Raw genomic sequence first — 17,248 nt, forward strand, 5'->3', positions numbered from 1 at the left:
GATATTAATACCATGACATGAGGTGAGGTCATCCATAAAGAAAACCTAGATGCCTAATATGGAAATTCTTTGGCTCTTGAATCTCACATGGCATATATTTTAGACACAATGGCATTATTAGGTTTATGAAACTATTGGTGTTATCATACATTAATGCATGTAATTGTGTATGTTTTCTTTCAAATATGATGAAAGTTGATATATTTGGCATGTAAGTTCCATGTAAGATGTGTGTATACATATTTATTTATGGATGAACTCGCATATGTGAACTAATGCGAAAGTTTAGTTTTCTAAGTATAGTCAGTGTGTCTTTGAGAAAGAGAGAAAACATAAATTTCTTGTAAAACTGTACGTTTTCACTTAAGTTATGTTTGTTGTCTACAAATTCATGAAATCAGACAAGCAAAGTTTTAAATATCTTACATTATAGCACAGGTTAAAAACATTAAAAATTAGTCTGTTTTTGGTTTCATCTTAATCTTTACAGTGTAAATTCATGAGGAATTAGGGATCCTTGAATGCAGTAAAATTAAATATAGAAAAATGGGACCAAAGTAGAGCATGAAAGTGGAAACAGTTATTCTGAGACCACTGAAACCTTTTGAGAATGAAACAATGAGATATCTCAAGTAACTAAAGTTATTTCTGGTAGTGAATCAATTCAGGTGATTGAAAGAGGTGTATATAAATAATTAATTGTTATATTATGTGGAAATATTGTCAATACATACAATGTTCTAAACACAATAACATTTTACTACCACTACAATCATAATTTAAATTTCTTAAAACTGGAATCACATATAACATTTTATGACAGACAATGGAGTTTAATAAGCACACAAATGTACACACTGCTGGCAAAAATTTGAGGATTGATCTCCCAAAAATTAAGCCCACCACAGACTTCAAGACTTAACCTCAGCCTTGTGTACAACTTTTTTTACCTTGTCTTCACAGCAAAAGGAACATTACTATACATGTACAAATTCCATTACAAAAATTTTAGACTTTAGGTAACGATGAGGTATGTATAAAGGTTGAAAATTGTTTTATTTTTTAATTGTTTTATACTACATGTTTTATTCTATAGTGTTTTTTTATGGTGCTTATTCTAAGAATTTGTTTGAAATTGCAAATCTGAAAGCCTTTAGCCTCTTGATAATACAGGTGTATACATTAATTAAAAATGGAGAGATCTACAAGCTAATTTGGGATAAATACTTTCTGTAAAGGAATAATGTACAATAACATATTGTGTCTGATTAACACACACAAAGTATAAGGTTTTTGTGTTCTAGGATTGGTATAAGTGCTTGTATTAATTATGAACAAATTAGAACTTGTTTATACAGCTTGTTTCAGTTTCCCTTTGAAGAGACTACAGGAACTATAGTCCTAAGTATTTCTTGTATTTATTTACCAATATGTACACCTTGGATAGCCTTAACCTTGGTTATTGCTGAAGAATGTCTAATGCAGTGAACACAGGACATTGTCTCACGTGCAGGCAGCTGGTACTAGCAATAGAGCAGGTCTCATTGGACGTGGACAGGATGAGACATGCCTCAGAGCTGTTTGTCTTTCATGTCGACATACACTTACTAACAGTGCATTTTTATGAGTTTTACAACCTGTTCTACCAACGAAGTCTCGTCTAAAAATATACAGAAACTTAAATCAGGTCAGTCACAGAGTCCAATGGTGTGATATAAGAAATGAGCTGTCATATGCAAAACACACTCCTCAACATTCAAAATAAAGTGAAATCCTGCTCCATGGTTTACTATGAAGCCACACCAGATAATGAATAAATGAGATGCTTCACATAGAAGCATCAGATAAAACTCAGTATCTGAACTTTGTATATAGGAGACTACAGAGCAAAGTAACGCAAAGCAAATGTGACCACAAAATCAGGCATGCCCATTCTATTATATGCAGCAAGTCAAATCCTGCTGCATAGCTTCAGGACCTGAATGGGGCAGAAATTGGTACATCTGCTGTACATGTACAGACACACAAATAATTATAACTTCAGGAAAATTGGTTGATTTATTCAAGAGAAAGAGCTTCACAAACTGAGAAAGTGAATAACACATTGGTCTGGTTCTGCCCCCTACATAAGCAGTTATTTCGCTTGACATTAATTGGCAGAGTTATTGGATGTTCTTCTGAGGGATATCATGTCAAATTCTGTCCAACTGATGGATTATATTGTCAAAATTGCAAGCTGTTTGGAGGGTTCTCCCTGTAATGCCCCAAACACACTCAACTGGGGAGAGATTCAGGGACCTAGATAGGGTTTGGCTAACATGAATACAAGCACTAGAAAGTCTCACCATGTGTGGGTGGGCATTAGTTTGCTGAAATGTAAGACCAGGATGGCTTGCTATGAAGGGAAAAACAGGGCATAGAATAGTGACAGCATACCACTGTGCTGTAAGAGTGCTGCGGGTAACAACCAAAGGGATCCAGTTATAAAATGAAATGGCACCCCACACTATCACTCCCAGTTGTTGAGCCATATGGAGAGTGACAGTCAGGTTGGTATCCCATCGCTGTCCACGGCATCTCCAGATATGTCATTGCTGCACAGCATCTCCAGACATGTCATTGCTGGTCATCAAGGCTCAATTCGAAGTGGAATTCATCACTGAAGACAATCGTACCCCAGTCAATGAGAGTCTAGGGCAAATGAGCCCGAACCCCTGCAAACAGACTTCTTGATGTACAGAGGGCAATGGCAGTTAGTGCAAGGGTCTTCTGTGAGCTGCCCATTAATGGTCCTTATGATCATTGAAGTGCCATTTGCAATTGGGATTAATGATTATGATGAACCTGTGGCTCTGAGTGCTCTCTGACAATTTCTTGGTCCTCACGTTCTGCTGTCCCTCTAGGTCAATGGTTCAAGATGCTTTGTTTGGCCATTGTTCAACCATACCTCCCAAAATCCCTGAATTGTGTCATCACTCCTATTCAAGTGGAGTCTTGCCAATTACTTCACCAGCTTCTTTGAGCTCAACTACACATCCTCTCTCAAATGCTGACATCTACGTATATTGTTCATGTGCCTGTCTGTCAGGCATAGTTACTGTCCAACTGAATACACAAAATGAAATTCACAATGACTTTGTGTCCTGGTATTAACATGTCTCATGTTTAATATCCTTGCCAACTGCATGGTGAAAATGTGCTGCAGCGTCACTCATTCATCCATCGGCCACTGAAGTATACAATTTTCCATGTTCTATCGATATCTGTATGAATATTAATTTGTTACCAATTTACATAAATCCTTCATGGTGCATTGTTTTGTGCCCCTCCCCCCCCCCCCCCCCCCCCCCCCCCCCCTGTTCTTCTTCATAAGTAAATGTGTTACTTACACACACCGTATAGAAATCAATTGCAAGACTCTTTTGTAGCAATATGTAATAATGGAATATGGAAAGATCATAGGTATTGGTGCCCAAATTATTATTCCAATGCTTACGGACACCTTCAATCTTTCAAATTAGTGGTACAAATTTCACCAAGTAGAAAGCATCAAAATCACTAGGTGACAGGAGGCTGATCAGCATATTACCTGCAATATTGAAGGTCTTGGAATACATTTGGTCTGCTTTAAAACTTATAAAACACTGTGACACAGCCACTGCATTAACTAAAGTGACTGACAACATCAAACATGCCATGTAAAGGAGTGAAGAGACCATTTTGACAGAGTTTATTTCACTACATTATTAATGGAAAAGAAATAGCTGAATTCCTCAACAGTGCAATACTTTGATACAACAGATATCTTAAAAACTGATATTAATGAGTGATATCCACTTTTATCAACGCACCAGTCCAAAAAACATTACTTATACCATATCAAGCATGAATGTTGAACTTCATTCAGAATCACAGTGGGCAGAAAACCTGGAGCTTAAACTAAACCCAAAGAAGTCACAGGTTATCCTCCTACTGAAATGAAAGTTGATCCACAACATTTTCATGAAACAGTTCCTCCTATACTCCTTGATGGTGTCCAATTGCCTTATTAAAAATAAAATCTCAGTCTAGTTTTGTATGAGCAACTAACCCGGGATGAACTTATTATCAGAGCATGTAGCAAACCTCTCTCTTGATTACATGCAATCCAAAAGTTTAGAAAAATATTTCTGCCTATGTAAGACAATAACTAGTTGAGACAGTAGTACTATTACATATTTACTACTGTGATGTAGTTCAATATCGCACAAATAGTGAAAACTCAAGACCACTTGAGATAGCCTTGAATGACTTTATAAGATATATACATGTCAGTCCTTCACAAACTCATTTACATTGGACATAACTGGACGTGACCTTCACATGCTCTATTTTGTACGTCAGGTTCTTAGTCGTTCGACTCATTAACACCTCTCCTAAAAAATCAAATACCTATCATTATTTCATAGCTGCAAATGAAGATCTGAAACATCCAGCACCTTGGTCATACCTACGCATAATGGTAAATATTTTCCATCTCCCTTCCCATTTCAGTCATACAACTCTACAACAAATTAACCAGTAACCAATGTATCATTCAATACCGTTCTGTATTTAAAAGGCGATTAAAGCTTCATCTATTACAACTGGCAAGGAATCCCTTTCAGTACATCCCACCTGTTTAACAGTGAACCATTATTCATGTTTCATTGTCAACACTATACATCTTCTCTCAAGCCTAGCTATTTCTATTTTCTTTTTTCATGTCAACTGCTAACCTTGCTCCATTATTTCCCTCTATTTCCCAGTCCAGTAACCTTCTTCTCCGGATTTGATTCTTTATGTACTGCTGTCATGCACTTCTGTTAGTGTGCCACTACTCACTTTAACAAGAATGTCATGAGGAAATTACTTATTACAATTTTAATAAACCACACATTCATTACTGTGTCAATTATTATTGTGTACAGCTCAAGTATTGTGTACACCGTACTGTTAACTAACAAAAGACATTGGTGAGACGTAAAAGAGGGCCTGAAGACACTATTCTTGGCACATGAAATAAATGCATACATAAATAAGTACTGTAATGAACCAAACAGTGCTTATAACCACAGTAACATGTTCTGGGCACATACCACTGCAGTTAATGACTAATGAAAAAAGATTACCCTAAGCCAAAAGCTGCATCACCACTCTGACATGGCAACAATCAGATCCGTGATCGAAGAATGCAGCAGTGCTACCACATCCACATAATCAGTCTTATAACAGCAGAATTTATAACTCCCTGGGGCCAGCAAGTCAGCATCAGACAGCTGATCTACATTATGATGCCCACCTGTGTTGGACACTGCTGTAAAGAGAATGATGCACCTATGACAGTTGCCAGCACTGTCACCAAGCCTTGAACCCTTGACTACTGCCTGACTGCCAAATCTCTTGGCAGCCCTGCACTTTGCACCCATGCGGATCAACTCAGCAGGAACCAAACGCCTCCCCATGTTCTGAGGCTTGAACCAAAGTCCCACCAGCCCTATGCCACTGAAGTCTAATGCAGCCAGTCATAGCTATTGATCATCCGGTGTGGAGTTCAGAGCACTGGATCACCCTACTGTCACTTGACCACCTTCACTGGGATGACAACAATTTCCAGCATCAGCTCTGCTATAGACTCAGTAACACAAGACATGCAAAGAGCTTGATACAGTATCAGTGAACACTTGATATAAATAATGTACAATAAAGGGTATTTGTATCCATGGACTGCCTTCTTCTGCTGCACCCATATTCATCTCCAGTGTAGAATCACTTGCCCTCTACAAGCCATCTTGACACCCCATCACAAGACTTTAGGTTTAAAATATTTACATACAATATACAAACCCCATAAAAAGTGTTATGAACAGTTTGGAGAAGATTCACTAACAATTAAACAAATATGGGATTAGTAATTAGAAAAAATAAATAAAACTGTTAGTCTCTGGAAAACATTGGTTATCATAAGGAAAGAGAAGGGCCTCACAAGTAATTAAGCCTGATAGAGTTTTAAGCAAAGAAGACAGCACAATAAGCTTACTGTTAGTCAAACTTCTGGAGTTAGCACAAATCCTGTGTAGGATACTGTGAAGCAGCAGCTATCACTTAAATAGCTGCGCAGTTAAAACTTAATCCTTAATCAATGGATTAGTTTTCTGTTTGTTAGTTTGCTTGAGAATATTTCAAAGAAAGACATCATTTCCATTAGACAGTTAGTTGAAATGAGTACTTTACTATGCACTGCTGCTGACTTTCGAGTATTTGCTCCTTTTCAAGAGCCCAGATGGATAAGCACACAACATCCTTGTAAATATGTGACAAATATCACATGTCAAGCACAGGAATGCATAGCATGATAGTCAAGGTATACAAACTTGGAATAAGTACCCAGAAATCAGGCATACACAACTGATTGTATTCCAGTGGCATACATTAACAAGTATATGCAGGAAAGTTTAAAACAATTATGGGAACAGCACCAAGCTGTAACCTACACCACAAGAACAACACCAAGCTCTAACCTACAGCCAACAAATAATTCCACTTTGAGGTCAAGTAGCCTTCCAGAAGTGTTAACATAATTTCTTTCAGATGCTTTTTTTTTATTTGAGTTATAAAACAAAGAACAAATATATCTTGTACCTAGTTCAATTCCTCCAATGATTTGGACAGTAATTACAAGCAGCTGACTGTGCATAAAACTTCTCTGTTCACCCAACAGATTAAAAGTATTAGAAATAATCCCACCTATTAAATTCAGTCAGTGGGCAGCCCCAGAGGTCACCATAAACAAATTGAACTATAAGATTATACAATGATTTGAAAGCTGCAGTAAATGCTCAGTCACGTATACTCATACATTCACATCCCACGCAGTGGCAGAAGGAATTGGATCTAAACTGGTGGATGGTGAGATTTTTTTCAAAAATTGATTTGGCTGACATTTACTTCCAACAAGATTTTGTGACATACGTCATTTGTACAGAACAAATACAACAGATTACAATTTTGATCTCCCCACCTTATTTTGGAGATACTCAGAGCAGCTAATTCAAGGCATTACATAGCGTGCACATTACGTTGATGATATCATTACAATAGGATCAGAGTGAGAACAGCATTTAAGAAATCTAGCAATGCTCTTCAAGCAACACTGATGACCTGCAATGTAAATTAGATAAATATAGTTTCCTTCATGCAAACGTGTAACATGATGACAATTATTGAACAATATGAAATACAATCATCATAACTTCTGAACAGTTTGGGTTAGGAGATTCAAACTGCACAATTCACCGTGAAGCATCATGGAAAGTAGCATGTGCATGTGCACGCATCTTGCTGTTATCGGCCATTTGCACATGAAAAGTCATGGTGCAGCTTGCCTGAGCATATAACACTTGTGGAGGCCTACAAAGTGGGCAATAACAGCCCAACTGGGGCTCAAAGGAAGTTTGTGACCAATTTCCAGGTGCACTAATAACCAAGAATTTGATAAGTAAGTTTGAGAGAATGGGTAGTATCCATGAAGACAGTGTTGGCAATGCTGGTCATACAAAAAGGGTGAAAACGCCTGAAAACATCGAGAAGACAAATGCTGTGTTTCAAACCAGCCCCAGAAAAATGATCAGACGTGCTGCACAAAAGGTGGGAATCAACTGGGAGACACTGTGACAAATTGTTGTTGAAAACCTGCAACTCTTCCCATACAAAATTGAAACCCATTAGCCATTAAGCCCCAGGGCCATGGAGCAGTGGTTGTGTTTCACCAACACTGTTGTCCACAGAATTGATGAACAGGACTTTGACGTGAATATGGTTTGGTTTAGTGATGAAGCCCACTTTCATTTGGATGAGTTTGTCAATTGGCAAAACTGACACATTTGGGGGACTGAAAATCCACATTTCATGATCAAAAAGTCTCTTCATCCTCAACAGGTGACTGTGTGGTGTGCACTGTCCAGTTGTAGAATAATCAGTGTGATATTCCTTGATGGCACAGTGATTACCAATGCTATATGAAGGTTTTAGAAAATGATTTCATCCCAGTTATCCAAACTGACACTGATTTCGACAAGATGTGGTTCAAGCAAGACAGAGCTTGACCCAGCTGAAGCAGGAGAGTGTTTGATGTCCTGGAGGAGCACTCTGGGGACTGCATTCTGGCTCTGGGGTACCCAGAGGCCACTAGCATGGGCTTCAATTGGCTGCCGTATTTTCCAGATCTGAACACATGCGACTCCTTTTTGTGGGGCTACATTAAAGATAAGGTGTACAGAATAAAACCATTGCTGAGCTGCAAACAGCAATTCAAGAGGTCATCAGAAGCATTGATGTTCTGACACTTCAGCGGATCATGCAGAATTTCTCTATTTGTCTGCTCCACATCATCGCCAATGATGACATGTGTATCAAACATGTCATAACCTAAGTCCGAATATCTAGGGTGATGTTTACATATTGAATAAAGTTTGTTCATGTCCTAGTTTGAATCAATTTACATTTTTTCATGTAGTTCAAGAATTGTCAGCCTGCACTAAGAAAAAGGAGATTCCTCCCTATGTCTGCACACAGCCTATAGTTCCTATACTGCCTCCAAAAAAATATCAAAGAACAAAAATAATTTCTGGAAAAGTGAATTATCATGCACATTTCCCCTGCAAAACAGTTCATATTGCAAACATACAAATAAAATAAAGGAAAAAAAATCATCAATTTTTTCATTGGTAGCCTGAAAGGTTTTCTTGCATTTAAAGCAGTAACTCACGTCCAACCATTATCAAAACCACTCGTACCCTCTGGGTAAAAAGGTCAAATGCTCTAATGATGCCACCCAGCATAGGACTGGTGGTCTTATTGCAGAAACAAAAAACCAGCAGCTGGAACAGCAAATTGTCTTCACATCTAAAATACACTGTTCAACAGAACATTATGACATCCTACCTAATAGCTGGTATGTCCACCTTTGTCACGGATAACAGCGACAACCCTTCATGACATGGCAGCAGTGGGGCCTTGGTTGGTTGCTGGAGCGAGTTGGCACTGCATCTACACACACCACGTTGAATCACATCCCAGATGTTTTCAACCAGGTTCTGCTCTGGCAAGGGGTGGGGACCAGCACATCAATTGGAACTCACCACTGTGTTCCTCAAACAACTCCATCACATTCCCGGCCACGTGACATGGCACATTATCGTGTTGAAAAATGCCAGTGCCATTGGGAAATATGATTGTCATGAAGGGGTGTCCACTGTCTGCAACCACTGTAACATAGTCCTTGGCCATGCAAGAGCTCCACTGGACCCATGGATGCCCACTTGAATGTTCCCCAGAGTATAATAGAGCCACCAGTGGCTGGTCTCCATCCCACCGTACAGGTGTCATGGACCCATTTCCCTGAAAGATGACACATTCATGCCCTCCCATTGGCATGATGAAGATGGTATCAAGATTCAGCAGACCATGCCACTGCACCAACATCCAGTGCCAATGGCCACATGCCCAATTCAGTCATAGTTGCTGATGTTGTGGTGTTAACACTGGCACATGTGTGGGTCATTGTCTGCAGAGGCCCTTCGTTACAAGTGTTTGGTGCACTGTGTGTTGAGACACACTTGTACTCTGTCCAGCATGAAAGTCTAATGTTAGTTCCACCACAGTTCAATGACTTCCTGTTTTACCGGTCTGCCCAGCCTATTACGTCCAACATCTGTAATGAGGGGTGGCCAGCCAATCCCACAAGGTCTGGATGTGGTTTCACCTTGGTTTTGCCACGTACTGAAGACATTCACCACAGAACTCCACGTACTGAAGACATTCACCACAGAACTCCACATACTGAAGACATACTGCAGAACTCCACAAACACCTACATGTCATGCAGTTTCTGAAATGCTCATGGTGAGTATCTGGTCCATCACAATCCACTTTTGGTCAAACTCTCACAGATCATGGATCTTCCCCAGTCTACACACAAACAGCATGCTCACTGATACCACGCGCACCATGCATGTGACTGACTATCTGTCATTCCTCACCAGGTGATACTGCTAGTGCCTGGATGGGTTTATAGTGACAGCAGGAATTGGCAGTCATAATGTTCTGGCCGATCAGTGCATTATCAGGAACTCAGCCAAACTATCTGCAGTTTGGAAAAGAAACCATAATTTTAATTTACATAGTCAGGAAGTACCATTTATATCTTCATCATACCAAATTCTACCAAATTACTGATCAACAGCTGCTGTTTTCCTGATTCAGCTGCTTGTCATAGCTACAGGCAAAGACAGTGCAATGGGTCTTACAATTTAGCAAACCATCACTACTCACTGTATGCCCACTGCTCAACATACCAATGGTGACATATTGATCTGGTTATCCATGGTCAACAATTATGAATTTGACAAACATTAGGCCACATGTTTCCAAATTGATACTAATATCTTACATGTCCTGGATAAATTCCCAATAATAGACCACAAAGTTACCTAAGCAACATAGCAAGAGCCACGACTTTAAAGGGAGCATTTTGCAGTCCTGAATGGGTGGTCAGAGCATTTACTCCGACAGGCTGGCCCACGTTTCTTGATAGTCTTCTTATTAAGTGAATGCATGATGTCTCTTCTTTCAGTCATGTCCAAAAATACAGACTCCACGCGGAATCTGCAGCTGTTGTATATATTATGTAAGTTGAAGGAGGAGTGGGGAGAAATGAAAGGAAAGAGTAAGAACTACTAATGTTAGGTGCCTCAGGACTTTATGTGGAATCAGTGGCAATGAGTGAAAACGTGTGCTGGATCAGGATAGGAACCCAGGATCTTCTACTTACTAGGCTGTTGCATTAACCACTGTGCCATCCAGACAGAGAGTTCATTACAATTGTGTAGACTATACCAGCATGCCTACCAGTCAACCCACATTCCAACCTAGTGCCACCTATCCTCAGTCCTTGTACATGTCCTTCATTTGAGCTACTTTCGAGGTCAAACGTAATTGTGGATCTGCACTGAAGGCGGTGGATTCATTGCCACTGAGCAGCTGGCCTCAATAGTTCCTTCTTTTTCTTTTTCTTTCCTTTCCTTTGTGCCCTATCCACCTTCAATTTATATAACAAATAACACAGTTGCAGACTCCTCATGGTGTATGTCCAACTTTCAGTGTGGATGCACAATTACATTCAACCTTCTGCGGGAATCTCAAAGTAGCGAGCATGGAGGATGGGGACAGGCACAGCAGGAAGACGGGGACAGGGACAGCAGATAGGTGATGCTAGGTGAGAATGTGGGTTGGCCAGGAGGCATGCCAGGATACTGTGAGCAACAGTAATAAACTCTGTGTTTGGATGGCACATTGGTTCAACCAACTACCGAGTTAGCAGAAGATTCTGGGTTTTGAACCTGCTCCGGCACACATTTTTTCTGCATAAAGTCCGGATGGCAGCTGACATCAATAGTTGCTCCCCTTTCCTTCCCCCCTCAACCTCCCTCTCCCTCTCTCCACCTTTAATTCTTTTCACTGCCTCACAGGTTTAACTCATGTGACAGCATCCAAAACCTCACAACAGAAAGAAATACAAACATAAAAAAAATAAATACAAGAACAAAGAAAACAAACAATGGAAAATCCAGGATGGAATAATGACATTATTATGAAAAGGACAGATTGATACTCACCATATAGCAGAGAGGTTCAGTTGCAGACAAGCACAACAAAATGACTGTCAAACAAGTAAGTTTTTGGCCAAAAAGGTCTTCATCGGAATTAGACAAAACACACACACACACACACACACACACACACACACACACAAACCACAACATGCAACTCAGGCACACATAACCTCTCTCTGACTGCCGAGGCCCAACTACGAGCAGCAGCGTGTGATGAGGTAGTGACAGTAAGGAGGAGGCTGGATTGAGGAGGAAGAGGGATAGCTGAGTAGGGGAGGAGGATGGTAAAGTACTGCTAGTGGGAGCATACAGGGATGAAGTGGGAGAATGAGGCAGCTAGGTGCAATCGGGACGTTAGATGGAAGCAGAGGGAGGGGGAGTGGACAGTAGAAAAGTTGTGAAGTAAAACGAATGTGGGTGTGTTTATGGAACAGAGGCCTGTGTAGTGCTTAATGGGGACGGGAAGGGGATGGGTGGGTAAAGGACAATGACTAAAGAAGATCGAGGCCAGGAGGGTTATGGTAATGTATGATATATCGCAGGGAGAGTTCCCAACTGTGCAGTTCTGAAAAGCTTATGTTGGTAGGAAGGATCCAGGTGGCACAGGCTGTGAAGCAGTCACTGAAATGAAGAACTTAATTTTGAGCAGTGTGTTCAACAACTGGTTGGTCCAGCTGTTTCTTGGCCTCAGTTTGTTGGTGGCCATTCATACTGACAGAAAGCTTGTTGGTTGTCATGCCCATGTAGAATGCTGCACAGAGATTACAGTTTAGCTTGTAGCTCACGTGATTGGCTTCACAGGTAGCCCTGCCATTGATGGGATAGGTGATGCTGGTGCAGACTGGAGTAGGTGGTGATGGGAGGACGTATGGGACAGGTCTCGCATCAAGATCTATTATAGGTATATGAGCCATGAGGCAAGGAGTTGGAAGCAGGGGCTGTGTAGGAATGGACTACGATATTGTATACGTTCGGTGGGCGATGGAGTGCCATTGTGGGAGGGGTGGGACAGATAGTGGTATGACATCCCTCATTTCAGGGGATGACAAGATGCAGTTGAAACCCTCGCAAAGAATGTGATTCAGCTGCGCCTGTACTGGCTGGTAGTGAGTCATGAGGGGAATGCCACTCTCTGGTTGGATGGTGGGACTTTGGGAGATGGTGTGTGACTGGAGAAATAAGGCATGGGAGATCTGTTTTTGAACAAGGTTGGGTGGGTTATTACAGTCTGTGATGGCCTCAGTGGGATCCTTGGTGCATTTTGAGACGGTCTGTTCACCACTACAGATACGGTGGCCATGGATGGCTAGGCTGGATGGACAAGACTTCTTGGTATGGTATAGGTGGAAGTTGTCAAAGTGGAGGAATTGCTGGTCGTTAGTAGGTTTGATATGGATGGAGATTCTGATGTAGCCATCTTTGAGGCAGAGGTCAACATCAAGGAAGATGGCTTGTTTGGTTGAGGAGGACCAGGTGAAGTGGTTGGGGGAAAACATGTTGAGATTCTGGAAGAATGTAGATAGGATGTTCTCACCCTTGATCCAGACCACGAAAACGTAATCGATGAATCTGAACCAGGTGAGGGGTTTTGGATTCTGGCTAGTTAGAAAGTGTTGCTCTATATGGTCCATGAATAGGTTGACATAGGATGATGCCATGCAGGCACCCATTGCCATGTCCAGTTTTATTTGTATGTGATGCCTTCAAAGGAGAAGTAATTGTGGGTGAGGGTATAGTTGGTCATGGTAACTAGGAAGGAGGTTGTAGGTTTGGAACCCATCGAGCACTAGTAAAGGTTGTTCAGTAGCGGAAAGGCCATTCCAGAAACAAAGAATGGTATCCAGGCTCCCCTCAAATCCTTAGGCCCATTCCATAACTCTCCCCAGAGTCCAACTTTCTCCTCACACCTGTCACTCCCCACAATACTACCTTCCATATTTTTTCTAATGCCCATAAACCCAACTGCCCTCTACACCCCACTGTAGCCATTTACTGTATCCCCACAGAAAGAACCTCTGCTCTCATAGACCAATACATTCAGCCTATTACCACACAATTACTTCTCGTTTATCTACTTTCCCTTCTCATCTACAAACAAAGCCAGGGTATGGCATTGGACACCCGCATGTCACCATCCTATGCCAATCTATTCATGGGCCATATAGAGAAATCCTTTCCAACCACCCAGAATCCCAAGCCCTTCACCTGTTCAGGTTCATTGATGACATCCTCATGATCTGGATTGAGGGTGAAGACACCCTGTCCACATTCCTCCAGAACCTCAACACCTTCTCCTCCAACTGCTTCACCTGATCCTCCTCAACCCAACAAGCCACTTTCCTCAGTGTTAACCTCCACATGACAAATGGCTACGTAAGTACCTCCATCCATATCAAACCTACCAACCACTAGCAGTACCTCCACTTTGACAGCTGCCACCCATTCCATACCATAAAGTCCCTTCCATCCAGCCTAGTCATCTGCAGTGATGACCAGTCCCTCTCTAAATATACTAAAGTTCTCACTGAAGCCTTCACAGACTGTAATTACCCACCTAATCTGGTATAAAAACAGATCTCCCATGCCTTATCTCTCCAACCATCCACCACCTCCCAGAGTCCCACTATCTGGCCACAGAGGAGCATTACCCTTGTGATTCAGTATCATGCAAGACTGGAGCAACTAATCACATTCTACACCAGGGTTCGACTACCTCTCGCCATGACCTGAAATGACGACTGTCTTACCCACTATCCATCCCACCCCTCCCACAATGGTATTCCACTGCCCACTGAATCTATACAAAATCCTCAACCATCCATACACAGCCCCTGCTCCCATACCCTTGTCTCATGACTCACATCCCTGTACTAGATCTAACTGCAAGACCTGTCCCATACATCAGCCCAACACCACCCACTCCAGTCACAAATATCACATGTCCCATCAAAGGCAGGGCCACCTCTGAAACCAGTCATCTGATCTACAAGCTAAGCTTCAACCACTGTACAGCATTCTGCATGGTCATGACAAGTAACAAGCTATCTGTCTGCAGGAATGGCCACTGACAAACTGTGGCCAAGAAAAAGCTGGACTACCCAGTTGCTGAACACACTGCCCAACACGAAATTCTTCATTTCAATGACTGTTTCACAGCCTGTGCCACCTAGATCCTTCCTACCAACATCAATTTTTCAGAATAGTGCAGTTGGGAACTCTGTGTTCCTATAACCCTCCTGGCCTCAATCTTCATTAGTCATTGTCCTTTCCCACCTATCCCCTTCCTTGTTCCCATTCCAGCACTGAACAACCCTCTGTTCCAGTAACACACCTAGTCTTTTTACTTCTCTCCTTTTCCACTGCTACCCCCCCGCCCCCCTCCAAACTGCCAAATGGACCTAGCTGCCCTACTCTCTTTCCATCTTATCCCTGTGTGCTCCCACAAATAGCACTTTACCAATGCCCCACCCACACCTACCCCAATATCCCTCCGCACCCCATCTTCCTCCTTCCCAACACCAAGAGTGTTTCTCCTATTATGTGCTGCTGCTCGCAGTCTGGCCTCGGCAGCCGGATACTATGGTCAAGTGTGTGTGTGTGTGTGTGTGTGTGTGTGTGTGTGTGTGTGTGTGTGTGTTGTCTAATTCTGATCAAGACCATTTTGCTAAAAGCTTAGTTGTTTGACAGTCTTTGTGTTGTGTCTATCTGTGACTCGGTGTCTCCATAATGTGGTGAGTAGCAATCATTTTCATAATATTAAGTAAATAAATAAGCAGATAAATAAATAAACAAATAAATACTTTAGATTTCTGAATATTTACATTTACTATGTGATCAAAAGTATCCGGACACCTGGCTGAAAATGACTTACAAGTCTGTGGCAACCTCCATCGGTAATGCTGGAATTCAATATGCTGTTTGCCCACCCTTAGCCTTGATGACAGCTTCCACTCTCGCAGGCACATGCTCAGTCAGGTACTGGAAGGTTTCTTGGGGAATGGCAGCCCATTCTTCATGGAGTAATGCACTCAGGAGAGGTATCAGTGTTGGTCAGTAGGCCTGGCATGAAGTAGGCCTTCCAAAATATCCCAAACATGTTCTATAGGATTCACGTCAGGACTCTGTGCAGGCCAGTCCATTACAGGGTTTTTATTGTTGTGTAACCACTCCACCACAGGCCATGCATTATGAACAGGTGCTTGATCATGTTGAAAGATGCAATCACCATCCCGGATTTGCTTTTCAACAGTGGGAAGCAAGAGGGTGCTTAAAACATCAATGTAGGCCTGTGTTGTGATAGTGCCACACAAAAAACAAGGGGTGCAAGGCTCCTCCATGAAAAGCATGACCACACCACAACACAACCACAAGGCATCGTTTGGCATTTGCCGGTGTGATGTGTGGCTTATGAGCATCCGCTCGACCAAGAAATCCAACTTTTCTCACCTCCCGCCTAACTGCCACAGTACTTGCAGTTGATCCTGATGCAGTTTGGAATTCCTGTGTGATGGTCTGGATAGATGTCTGTCTATTACACGTTACAACCCTCTTCAACTGTCAGCATTCTCTGTCAGTCAACAGACGAGGTCAGCCTGTACGCTTTTGTGCTTTACATGTCCCATCACATTTCCACTTCACTATCATGTCAGAAACAGTGGACAGAGGGATGTTTACAAGTGTGGAAATCTCATGTACAGACATATGACACAAGTGACACCCAATCAACTGACCACGTTCGAAGTCCGTGAGTTCCACGGAGTGCCCCATTCTGCTCTCTCATGATGTCTAATGATTACTGAGGTTACTGATATGAAGTACCTACCAATAGGTGGCAGCACAATACACCTAATATGTTTTTGTGGGTGTCTGCATATTTTTGATCACATAGTGTATATACACAAATTCTTAGACAAATATTAAGAGTAGTCTGGAATACTGTCTCCAACAACTCCAAAACTATGTAATTACTCATTTAAAAATGAATAAATAAAGCAGTTATTTCCAGATGACATTGATTATCATAAGAACAAAATGGCAATAGAAGTAATTAAAAACTGATAGAAGACTGAGCAAAGGAGATTGCACAGTAAACAATGGCACATTTAGATCTCATGTAAAATTTTAGGTTTCACATTTTTTTTGTGAGTAGAGTTATGTAAACCAGTTCTTAACTTAGAGAAACATAACAGCATACAGCATCCATTGGTGCTTGTCTAGTACAGTAATGAGGCATTAAAAATTGGTTTCTGTAATATTAACTGAGATTATAGGAAACTACTTTGTGGATAAATATTATGCACATCTAACCTCATTAAGATTCAGAGATGCAATTTATGGTTGTAAAGACGAAGAAAAATATTTCAAACACTGGTTTTGCTCAAGTAACTGTAATAAATACAGAATGAAATCAACACGACAGACACACCTGCATCAGCAGCTATAAACCAGCAGCTATCATTTAAATAACTGCTTAGTTAATACACAGTCAGTAACACACTTTTCTGTTTGTAACTTCCTGTAAAAAAATTGTCAGTTTTTAAGAAAAAGCAGTAATCTCT

The 17,248-nt window shown here is 41.3% G+C and overlaps 1 protein-coding gene across 1 annotated transcript in view; it reads right to left on the reverse strand.

Moving 5' to 3' along the window:
- LOC124613049 (voltage-dependent calcium channel subunit alpha-2/delta-3) overlaps positions 1 to 17,248 on the reverse strand; it is a 622,965-nt gene that overhangs the window by 125,082 nt on the left and 480,635 nt on the right. The gene's annotated exons all lie outside the window — the stretch shown is intronic.

This window comes from Schistocerca americana, chromosome 4, assembly GCF_021461395.2.
Source record: "Schistocerca americana isolate TAMUIC-IGC-003095 chromosome 4, iqSchAmer2.1, whole genome shotgun sequence".
NCBI lineage: Eukaryota > Metazoa > Arthropoda > Insecta > Orthoptera > Acrididae > Schistocerca > Schistocerca americana.